At 43.1% G+C, this 12,781-nt stretch overlaps 2 pseudogenes; both read right to left on the bottom strand.

The window, feature by feature from the left end:
• Positions 1–1,264: 1,264 nt before the first annotated feature.
• On the bottom strand, positions 1,265–1,383 carry LOC121939473 (annotated as a pseudogene).
• Positions 1,384–1,840: 457 nt separating this feature from the next.
• Positions 1,841–1,959, bottom strand: LOC121939474 (annotated as a pseudogene).
• Positions 1,960–12,781: the final 10,822 nt, after the last annotated feature.

Genomic DNA, 12,781 nt, shown 5'->3' with positions numbered 1-12,781 from the left:
TCCTCTGCCAGATCATTCTGCCTCGTTCTGTAGTGTTTCTCTCTGTTTCCTCCTCCAGTGGTTTTTCCTCTGATAACCTTCCTGTGTTTCCAGTCTTTCTGCTGCTTGTTTGGATTTTGAACACTGATGAAATAGGGATATGCAATGCCCTGGGCTCACATGCTTCTTTGAATAAATGAATGATGGTTTACTTTACTTTAGGAAACATAGACCCCAAGTTTAGGTCAAAGCTTGCTGCAATCAGACTCCTTGTTATAGCCAAAGCTAATGACATTAACAGGTGTGGTGTTGATGTTGTTTTACAAAAAATAGACAGGTTAGAAGAAAGGAGCTGTTTTCACCTACAGTAAACGTAGGTATTGTGAATGTACCTTTGAGGAAATGCAAAGGAATTTTGATGAACAAAACTTTACTAAAAGGACAGTGGAAAAATACATTAGACAGTGCATTGAAATCGAAAGGGCTAGCACAGACTTAACTCAAACAGTCTTCTGGGAAAATGCTAATACTGTTAAAAGATCATGCCATTTCTGTTGAACAGTTCAGACAAAAATGAATATGCTCAGTTAGTTTTGGACTTGATTGAGATAGTTCACATACTGTTTGCCCCAATTTTATCTGGGCAAAGAGTATTGTGACTGAAATCAATCGATTTAGCAGCATCTCAAACAGTTTAAGCAACTGTTTTCTGAGAATAATGTCATTCCTAAGCAACATTACATGCTGCATCTCCCTGCTCAAATTCTTTCTCTGGGCCTTTTGATACGACATATGTGGATGAGATTTGATTCTAAACACTCTTTTTTCAAACAGTGGTTGGTGGTAAATTGAACTTAAAAAATGTCTGTAAGTCACTTCTGAAACATAATCAGCTTTTTGAATGATGTCAAAATGAAACGAGCACTGAGCATCCTATTTTTGTTCATGAAAAGGAATTGGGTCCTGTCTCAGAAGTAACAAATATGGAGTAAATCACAGAAAAGATACAAGGTTTTTGGGGGGACTGATGGCATACAACATGTGTCACTGTAAAGTGGCTGATTCTCAATGGTAACAAGTACATCAGTGAACGGTCTCTGATAGTCACCAATGTAAATGAGACAGTCTTGTTTTGAATATCAGATGTCCACTAGGACATTTATATGTTGCAGTAGTGATGAGGAATGTGGGTAAAAAAGACAGAGTGTAGGTGATAAGTCGATTAGGTCAGCAGCAACACGATCTGTTGGTGAAAAGTGAGAACTGAGAAAAGCCAGAACTAAAAAGCTTACAACACCAGGTATTCCCAGGCGTTTTCCCATCCAAGTACTGACCTGGCCCGACCCTGCTTAGTTTCCGAGATCAGACGAAATCAGGCGTGTTCAGGGTGGTATGGCCGTAAGCGACAGCACGAGTGACACATTTACAGATGGGCGGGACAACCGACTTCCAAATTGTGAGCTCTGTGGCCAAAGTTTGTCATGTGTGTTTGGAATTGTGAAACAAATACTAGAAAATAGCACTGTGAGGCTAAACCCAACAGACGCGTGTCACGCTGCCAGTGTAGCGCAATAAGGCTTGTTTTAAGCATTTAAACGTGTCCAGTGCCTTGCGGCCAAACTACGTGGCCGTAGTCTGCCCTGCTTTGAGGTCCCAAAGCTGAAGCTAATTTCATTCCTGTAGTTTACTTTTAAAAGTTTTGAATTTCCCACTGTGAATCGGCGTCCGCTGACCCATTGATTTTTTTGGTGGTCATTATGTGGCCTCCTCGTCACATTGTTTTTTGTTTTTTTTTATCCGTTCTGTGTCCACTGGGTAAGCGGCAGCAGCATCCTCTGCTGGTAAAAAGCCAGAACTAAAAAGCTTACAGCACCGGGTATTCCCAGGCGGTCTACCATCCAAGTACTGACCTGGCCCGACCCTGCTTAGTTTCTGAGATCAGACAAGATCTGGTGTGTTCAGGGTGGTATGGCCAAAATCTAAAAGTAGAACAATAGTAGCGCTCACTACCGTGGCACTCAGGACAATACGTCAGGATAATATACATAATGTCCAATGTCTGCAAAACTAAGGACATGAATGTGGACTTTGCGAAGAAGCAGAAAAAGAACTACGCCCCCCCTTTGGCTCTGTGATGTTTGTGGAGAAGCCCTTCAATGGTGGCTTCCTGTCTTAACTGGTGAAAAGCAGCTGGTTTGAGGAAGAAAAAATATAGACAGCAGTGCTACCCCCCGTCAGGTTTGAAAAGAAGGATGATATCATGTTTCCGTAGTGTAGTGGTTATCACGTTCATCTCACACGCAAAAGGTCCCCAGTTCGAAACTGGGCAGAAACATTGTTAAACTGTCATTATCATATCTCAAATGTCACACATTTCCTGACGCCTCTTGACTAGCTGCTGCTGCTGGCGTTGATCAAGAGGTCTGTAACTTCAGATGCGTCCCTGAACGTGGCCCTCAGGGGGAGTACATGTGTTGTGGTGCTCTGCTGTTTGGCGGCATGTTGCAGAGCTGTAGAGCCTCGTGAGGAGTCGGAGGCTACAAAACTTATACTTCATTCACATTTACAACCACAGGGGACGCTGGTTATTCCTCTGGTCTTTGGTAAGTCCTCCTGTGTAGCCCGTCTGTGCTAAGAACATTTTCAGCTCCCATGTTAAACAGTATTATTTGATGATTTTATTTGTTTTAATTTAGTTTTGCCAGTTTTCTTTCATGTTTTAATAATGGTTGATGTCAAGCAGAAATTGAATGTATATATATTAAGAAGAATATTTTAAAGAGAAAAATACAAATATGACAAGGAGTAATGGGGCATAGGGCGGGGGGGAATTAGTGGTATATTTCAAATATTAAATCTACAGTTTAATCCTTTGAAACAATTAACATGTCATTTTCTGGTAGTGATGGGTTTATCCAAACACTCGTGCCTTGTGATAAACTTGAGGTCACTGCACGCTCAGCTCTACAGCAGCCTCATCACAAGTTGAGTTTTTTGTTTGTTAAACGAAGGATTAAAGAAATGTAACTCAAGAAACTGATGTTGATCCAGGGTTAAACAGCTCTTGTCCAGAAAAAAACAAAACAAAACAACGAGACTGAAAAAATTTATAAGTACCTGTAGTACGAGCGGTTCCGGGTTGAATGCCAACCCGGCATGACCGCCGCCTGCAGTGCCAAGCTAAAGTTAAAATATGTAATGTTACAATCAACTGAAATAGTCAGGCCCCAGAAACGTGCTTTTTATGGTTTCATGGTAAATATGCTGGATGTTTTGTACAGCTTAAGTACACCTTATACTTATTAGAATTTGTGAAATATTTGACAGAGTGTAAAGTTGTACCATTTATTACATTCTTATTGGTCTTTAATTTAAGATTTATAAATTCAACTGTGTCAATTTTAGAGACTTGCATTTAGGCAAACAAGCATGTGAAGGCAAAACATTTGCATGCCCGCTGAACTATGGCAGCATAGTCTCATCCACCTGCTTTAGGATGTCCTTGGCTCTGTGATGTTGGAGAAGCCCTTCGATGGTGGACAGCATTGCTTCCATCAAATGGCTGTGGTCCAGGACTTAAATAAGGCTTCCTGTCTTGTTGTGAAAAGCCGATGGTTTGAGGTAAGAAAGATATAGACAGCAGTGCTACCACCTGTCAGGTTTAAAAAGAAAGATTGTAATTGTGTTTTTTGTTTTGTTTGTGAGGGTATATACTAGCTAAATGATTTGAAATGCCGCTGAGGTAAACTTTGATTGTCTTGGTTTTAACCCCATACAAGTTTTCTCCCCAGCAGTCAAAACCACTGTAAGTGCTTTGGTGTTTGAGTGACTTTAGTGTAAACACACTAAAATAAGACATTTTTTTTTATCCCCGCCCAATTTTTTTTTTTAGGAAAAAGATGCTGTAGATAAGTGTAATTTGCAGGTATTAGCTGAAACTCACTGTGGGTCCATAGTGTAAGTACTTATCTAATCCAAGCTGAAAGTTGATAGCAATATAACATAAAATGAATATTCTACACAGGTTTTTCTAAAAGTTTGTCCAGGCGTTTCCAAAAGGGACATTTTGGAGACTCCAAAAGGACACTTGGTGACCATGGTCACATGCTTTGGTAAAAAGGCTGCCATTTTTGAATGCTTCAACCTACAGCCATAATCTTGGGCTCTACTGAAAGCTGACACTCAGGGCTCATATATAATATAACATATTTATTTACATATTTCTATAATATAAATATTACTCATCAGTATTACTCATTCAGAGTAACAGATGCATAAACACATTATAATGTACTTTTGTAACTTTGTGCACAAACTTTGTGCATAAAAACAGTAAAACCAAGAGCTGTAGTAGAAAATAAAATATATTTCAATTATAAAACACAGCAAACTATTCACACATATTCACAGCAACATTCACAATACTATTTACATGACAATATTTATATCTAGATATACATACATATATATATGTAAATACAGTATAGATAAAAATACACACACGAGGGATCCCTACAAGTTATTTTGGTCATGCCAGTCTGTGTAACAGTTTCGGTTCGGTACAAAGCACAGTGGCACATCACAGGTGCGGCACTTCACTGGTGTCTTCATTGGACAGTGCTTGCACCTCAGACGACCAGCAGTGCTGTGCCCGCTGATATAGACTGGTAAGTGGCTTTCTCTACGTGGAGCAGGAGACGGTACAGGTGTGGATGGGGACCCTGCCTCAGCCAACTCCTCCACAAGGGTCTCTCTGAATACCTTCTGGTTCATTGGTGTTTCTCCCTTGACCAAAGCAACTGCTTTATGAAGCAGGTAGACGTTCACAATGGCAATGTCCATGAAGTGGTAGAAGAACGTCTTGTACCATCTCTGCGTCTTGTGTAGAACTGTGTAGTACCCAATCAAAGCATCAGAGAGGTCCACTCCTCCCATGCATCTGGATGGACAGTGTTTAGACAAAACATTATTATACCAAGCACACGAAAAGGTTTAGAACATGGCTGAATATATAGTATGTACCTGTTGTAATCCTATTGTATAGCTGGGGAAACACAGACGTCCTTCACTGCCCACTGCCCATCTGCACCCTTGACCCTCCTGCGGACTGTATCATCTGCATGGGCCGTGTGGAGTGATGAACACATATAGACATCCCTCATATCTCGCCACAGGACAAACAGGAGTGAGTCTTTTCTGATCCAGCGTATGCTTCCGCAGAGGGATTTTGAGTCCAGAGTGTTTACTTTGGTCTTTGGATACACTGCAAAAATGGCCTGTCAAATTTAAGGCCAAACACCCTAGATTTAAGCATACTTGCACTTAAAAGAAGCAAATTTGGCTGCCAGTGCAGTAAGCAAATTTTGCTTGTTAAGATGTCTTAAAACCAGTAAAACTGTGTGACTCTCATTATAGCCCATAAAATCTTGCAATAAGATCAAAAACACTAATTTCAAGCAATTTATTTAAGCCTAGTTAATGCAAAACAAACCTCTTATCACTCAAAACTAGTACTTTTTTTTCACTGTCAAATTACTAAAAATTAGAATGATGAAATTCTTGTTTTTAGGGAGCTAAATTAGATCACTCGTTCTTAAAATAAGTAAACATGGCAATGCTTGAAAAACATGGTTTTATTAACATGAAACCAGGGAAAGATACAGTTAGAATGGTTTACATACCAGGCAACTCTGAATCTGTTGCTGCTACAAATATTAACAAGCTTTTTAATTTAAACAAATCCTGTGTGTGTCATGGTTCCTGCATTCTCCTCCTCCCCCTCCCTGCCAGTAACTTTCCACTCACCTTCCCCTGACCTGCTCTACCTGCAAGCCCCGCCCACTGCTGCAGCCTGCTCTCCACACAGCTGCAGCTCATCAGCAATCTACCCGGTATTTAAGACACTCCAGCCCACACACTCATTGCCAGATCGTCCACTGCAGCATGCGTGTCTTTCCAGCACTCTCCAAACAGATTCTCCGTTGCCGACTTTGCCTGTCCCCGACCTGTTCTCCTCGCCTGACTCCTCGTGAACCTACCTGCCTTCTGTCCCCGACCACATGCTCAGTTTCGGCATTCCGGAAATCTGACGGATTCCCTGGTAAAGACCTCTCTGCTCTGCTCCGACGATTCTCCTGCCTGATCCCTGCTGGTACTGTTGTTTCCGTGGACGGACTTCCCGGTAACCGAACCCCTGCCTGCCCTCGACCACCTCTCCGCTCGATCCCCGACAACGCTCACACACGTGTTGTCGGCTCACGGAGCTACGGGGTTTCCTCGTCACCAGCCACAGTGGGTACAAGCTTCGTGTCTTCGCTTCGTGTGATTCCCAGAGACATTGCTAGGGCTCACAGCTCAAAGAACGAACTCTCGGTCTGTATCCTGTTTTCCATTCGTGTTGGTTTAAATAAAAGTTATTACCAACTGCCAGTGAAGTGTACTGTACTGCATCTGGGTCCTCCATACACCCGTTACAGTGTGAGCAGATCACTACAAATTTATAAACAGCTTTCAACCAAAATGGCCTGTACTGTGACCTTAGTTTGGTGTGATATTTGAAAAGCATCACAACCACAGAAATTAAGAAATATTGTTCTTTGTTCAATACTGTTCTTGCCATTTTTTAAAAATTGTATACAAAAACCAAAAAGGCATTTGTACATAGACATCCCTCTTGCTTAATGAAATGTGTGTGACAGTCATTAAAGGGGACGTAAACAATTTAAGCCTCACTGTTTGAATGCAGCTTCACTAGCTGGGAAAATGCAGAGCTGATGCTTGAAATGAGATGTTTTTGTCTGGACATACTAGTGCTTAAAATAAGGTTTCTATAGACCTGAAGTGGATGCTTCCAGACTTGTCTCCTGTATCTAGTTAAAAATAACTCAGAAAAAGACAAAGATGCTTAACAAGACCAGGCAAGTGATATTTACTTGAATTAAGTCAAATGATCTTTCCTAGTCAGCACTAGATAATCCATTTACACTTAAAACAAGACTAACTAGATTTTTTAATCTAAATATAAGATTATTACACTTGGTTAGATCGGCAGTTTTTGTAGTGTACCCAATTCTATTTGGGCAGATGGTTCCACATGCCCAGATCCTCATTTGCCCAGCAACCGAGTGTTCATGAGGTCCATCACAGACTCATAACTGAGCCCCTTGCCACTGCTTCCCTGCATCTTCCCTTCATACACAAAAAAGTGCCAGGTGTATCCACTCTTGGATTCTGCAAGGACAGAGAGCTTGTATCCCCAACGAGTCGGCTTATTTTTCATGTACTGTTTGAGACCAGTGCGCGCTTTTGAGGCAACCATTCGTTCATCTATTGCAATTTCCTGGTTTGGGTGATGATTCTTCTTGCAGGCTTCCCTTATCTCATTGTAGAGTGGCTTTATTTTGCAAAGGCGATCAAAGGCTGCTGTACCTCTGTTTTGCTCATTGGCAGCATCTGCTGCCAAACTACTGAGGTGAAGGGCTTGGCTGATCCTCAGGAACTTCTTTCCAGTCATCACTAGTTTAGGAAATGATAAGCTGTAAAGCTTACTCTTTCGCCAGTAATCTGTGAATGACGAACACTGTAGGAAACCCATGTATATCACCATAGCCATGTACGCCATCATGTCCTGCAATGTAACGTTGATCCATTGGTTCGAGGTTGTTGAGTGGTAGGTTGTGCCACAGTCATTGGTGTTTTGCACTATTGTTTGTAATACAGAGTTGGTAAAAAAAACAGCTGGAATAGCTGCAGGACTGTGTATGTTGCTGTCAGTATCACCTGAGGTCCTGGTGTTTTGGTGGATCTGAAGGTGGGCTGTGGGGGCATTATGTCCTGAACATCAATGTCATTCCATTTCTCCTCCGCTGAGCTGGATGCACCAGCTTGACTGCTGCTGCTGCTGCTGCTGCGTCTGCCTCTCCCTCTCGCTCTTGCTCGGCCTCTTGCTCGTCCTCTTGCTCGTCCCCTGCCTCTTGGCCTTCTCCTGCTCAGAGTTTCTCTCTGTGAAGTGGAGGGATGGGGCTCTTCCTCTGACGCTGTACTTTTCTGCTGTTCCACTGCATGTGATGTATGGCTTACTGCAGCAGAAGGAACTGGCTCCCAATCCACGTCAACTTCTTCATGAAATGATAGCCTATAATGTGAAAATATCATTACATTCATTTACAAAATAAAAGATCAAAAAACTCTTCCAAATTTTATGTATTTTACTTTTTACACCCGCACTCCATCTTCTCACTTGCCCAGACACACTAACCCCCTCCTCCATCCCCAACACTCACACACCTCCCTCAAGAAGTAACACCTCAAGAAGAGCACAGTAAGCCTCACAGGAAAGAGTTTACAAAACAACTAGTCCCCTCACAGGGAAAGGTGATCTACAAAATGTGTGTTCATAACTCAAACTACACTTATTTTGTGTCAAAATATACAGTAGTAGTTACATTATATAAGTAGTAAAATCCTCAGACACACACTAAAGCAAACGGGCAATTCTGAAAACAAACAACCCCCCCCTCCCACCACAACTCCGTCTGAAAAAAAAAAAAAGAAAAAAAGCAAACTATTAGTCTGACTGAGGTGTATTTCTGTCCAAATATACAGTAATATATACCTTATAAAAGCAGTAAGACGTCAAAACGCGGAAAAAACAAATAGGAATTAGTAAACAAAATATTCCCCCTCCCCCATCCCCCCTCGACTACAGGTTCGTTCGGGGGGGAAAAAAAACGACACGGCGATTCACAATTCAAACTAAAGCTTATTTATGTTGAAATATGCAGTAAAACGTACACATGCATAGAAAATAATAAAATACTCACTTGTCAAGGGTTATGTCTTCGCCATCTAAAAATCGCTCCTCTGCCACTGAGTCGTGTGACTTCTCACTGTCCTCAGAATATTCAAGACTCATCTCATCGCTTTGACGCCGACGAGTAACTTGCTCCAACACTTCTTCCAAGGTATATTTGTTTTTGGCCGTGCTTTTAGCCATAACCATTTATAGCTGTGTCAGGACGCTCAAAACAGATGTGCTCTCAAGATGACAGCCAGAGCGCACGAGAGCGCACCAGCTGGGGGCACCGACATCCCGGTGTCAGGCGCCCCATCGAGGGCCGACTGACCGGGAAGCTGTGGATGTACGACTGGGGACAACGGCATCCCGGTGCAGGATGCCCCAGAAAAAGCGAAGGGGTGCAGTTGTTGAGCACACACGGCTGGGGGCGCTGACATCCTGGTGCCATAAACCCCATCGTAAAATAAATGCTGCAGTTGTTGAGGCTGAGCAGTAGAGGGCACTGGCAGCCCGGTGCTGGAAACCCCGGGGGGATGGGGCTGCTGCGGAAGGCCCGAAAGATCAGGAAAGGGCACCAGCACCCCGGAGCCGGGCGGACCGACGGAGGGGGCTGCTCAAATTGAGGAGGGAGAACGGTCGAGGGCGCGGGCAATGCTGCGTCGAGAATCCTGGGAGAGGCGAGATGGTGGGGCTGGGCTGAAGCGACCGCCGCAGCCCCCGTGCCCCTCAAAGCGCCCGAGGCAGCTCATCTTTGTCCGCAGGTCACACGGTCCGCAGGTCGCGCATGGGACTCCTGGCCCTTGAACAGAGGGGCCGACGTCACGGCGCACGGCGGGAGCCGCCGCAATGACATCACCCGGAAGAGTGCCGACATTGACTGAGCGGCCACGGCACTCAGATGTCAGAATGTCCAAAAGGTTTGCTTTGTTGTCGGTTCTGTGAAACGGAAATCCCCGGTCCCTCAGAGCCCATTGAAGGGTGGCCACCGTCCAGTCGAACATCTTCAAAGGCAGATGGCAAGCCGTCGAGCCGGCGGAGTCGGGAGAATGGCGGGAGACCTCCTCGGCGATGGAGTGGGAGAACCACGGCGTCGCTGGGCTGCACGGGGGCGACCGCGTCCTCTCCTTTCCACCGAAGGAGGCAGACCAGGTGACGCAGAGGAATCATCGGCCAAGCGGTACGCCTGGATGGTGTGCAGAGAAGAGCCGGGTGGAACGTGGACCATGGAGGGAACTGAGGGGCCGGCGGCCGGCTGCACCGCCGAGGTTGGCGGAGAGAAGTTGTCGGCGTCCGACCCCGAGGATGCCAATAACGCCAGATGGAGAAGGTGAGGGCAATCATCACGGTTTTGACCGAACAGTTCGTCATCCGACGGGGACAGAGAGATGGAATCAATGATACGGAACGGGTGGGTGAGTGAATCGCAGTGGACTGAGAGTGGAACGCTACGTGGTGTGTCGGTACGCGCTCGTGCAGAATAATGAGAACGAAAGGGGGAGATCGGGTTAGGAGGATATTGAAGCCGGAAGAGGCGCGGTTGAGGTGAAGTAGAGGTGTGGTCCTGCTCCTGAAACTCTGCTATAAGCTTCACAAAATGCTGCAAAGCCAGGATCAATGCCAACGCTTCCTTCTCGATGACCATGAGTCAAAGCCTACTCATCAGCCAAAGCGGCGGCCTCAGCTGCCATCTGCACCCTGTTCTCACTGATATATATAGCCATATGCTCAGGTGTGGAATTTTTAAACTGCTCCAACACTATCAAATTGTGCAGATCGCCATAGCTGCAAAACTGTACATCGATACCAATGGATATTATCGTCCCAGGAAGGTAGCTAATGATCATGATTCAAACCTTGGTTTCCCATGTATAAAATTCAAAACAACAAACAATTTGAACTGGATTCTTTATTCATAAATAACGTAATGTATGTAAATACACTGCCATAGCTCAGTATCTCATACAACCCTACGTGAAAAAATTCAGATTATCCCTTTTACACAAGCTTTATTAGGATGGATGTTTGGAGTAGAGAATCTTTTAAATCACTCACCTGCATGTGCTCATGTGTGACCGTACCCTAAAATTGATGTATAAGGAGAACAGAATATTACTCCAGAATTTACAGTAAGCTGATCTCCTGATTAGCACATTTCTCTTCTCCTTGCTAGCATCTCCTCCCTAGCTACTGGATCTGCATTTATTTTCAACCTGTGCCTCTCAACCCTGCCTTTATTAGAGGACGTCTTCAAGAAAACAAATGACAAAAATGCATTTATATTATTCATATTTATTTTATTTCAGACAAACATGTAAGCACTGAATGTGTTTTATGTCTGTCAAATTCAAATAATATATTAAATTAGCACTATAGTGAAGTTTGTCATTCAGTGTAATGTATGACATTGTGGCGTAGCAGAGAAGTCGTATGATACTGAATGACGAAACTTTTACTTGACCAGTTAAGATAACAAAAAGTATTCACAAGACAAAGATGTTTTTTTCGTAAACCAAACAAGACCCATATCAGCTTTGGAACTAAACATTTCTTCACATCTCATAAACTATAACGGAAAAAATCCACTTTGATTAACAATAGAAAATTTGTTCCGAGGCTTCGTGAGAAGTGTGCAATATCTTGTGATATTTCGGTAAACTAGAACCTCTGAGACTGTGGCGGAATGTTTCCTCTGTGACATCACACTCACATCAAAGCCAGATGACATCACCATACATTCCGAGTTCCGGAACTTTCAACTGCTTCATTTCAGATGAAAGTTCCGGAACTTTCAGCTGCCTCTGATTGTGATTGGCTCTATATCATAGACTGTATAAAACATATAGATGTTCTACATTTAGCTGTCTGATTTCACTGACTGCCACGTTGCATCAGTCAGTCTAACATGACCACTCATTTAAAAGTGGTAAAATGTTTCACAAGTTGCTGGTTTCAACTGAACGGCAACCTGATATGGCCAAAACAACAGCAAAATATTGATAAAACTTTGGACAATTTGTCACTGAAAAACATGCACATCACACAACTGCAGGTTGTGTTCACATTTTTTTAACACCTTTTTAAAAAAACCACCGTTGAACGTTTAACCTAAATTATTTTTTAGCTTAATGGTGTTCTTTGACCGTTCACCTTTTGACAAAACATGATACTCTGATACAAATGCTGCCAAACACATAATAAAAACAGCATCATCTGGCCTGCTTTTGTCTTCTGTGGTCAGACTCTGTGAGTTTGTCTTTTTCTTGAACACACTTAAAGACAAACTTATTTTCACAGTACTGTGTCCTGTTGGCACAAACTGAACATTCTGTGAACATTTCTGTAAAGGCATATTTGTTCATCTATACACAGCCTCTTCAGTTCAAACATCTGCTATGCAAATACACACTCCCTACTTTTTTCAGTGCATCCTTGGCATCCACATTACCCTGTTTAGATGCTTCTCTATTTGCATTCCCCAACAATAATCCCATATCCTTCTCTGCTTTAGAAATGTAAAAAATAATATCCGAAACACACGTGCATTGACCACATACTGGATGTCCACGTTTCCAGCATTTTAAAAGTTGTTTGCTGTCTTGATTAATTCATACTTCATCCACTTGTCTTTTTAATACAATATGTGTATTTCCGCTAATACATTAATACTCATTAGGTTGCTTGATATATACAGCTCAAATATATACAGTGAGAAACCAAAAAGAATATTAACAAGAGTCAAAGGTAACCGCAAAAAGGTCAAAAAGACACAGATTAATGAGAAAGCTACACGACAAAACACACCAAGTGTAAGGTGGCTCAGCTGGGAGTGGAGGAGGCAGGAAGGGAAGAGCTACAGGCAGCTCCAGTTTAAAAAGCCCTCTGATTTCAGAGGAGCCAATCCTGCAGCAGCCAGAACCTCAAGAACAGCCAGTGGCAGCACTCCACCTGCAGCTCAACGTCACACAGCATGGATCTATTGTAAATCTGGATACAGCCGTATGAGAG

This window comes from Plectropomus leopardus, unplaced genomic scaffold (assembly GCF_008729295.1).
Source record: "Plectropomus leopardus isolate mb unplaced genomic scaffold, YSFRI_Pleo_2.0 unplaced_scaffold4895, whole genome shotgun sequence".
NCBI lineage: Eukaryota > Metazoa > Chordata > Actinopteri > Perciformes > Serranidae > Plectropomus > Plectropomus leopardus.
The sequence above is the reverse complement of the archived record's forward strand: the minus strand, read 5'-3'. Positions and strand labels throughout refer to the sequence as shown.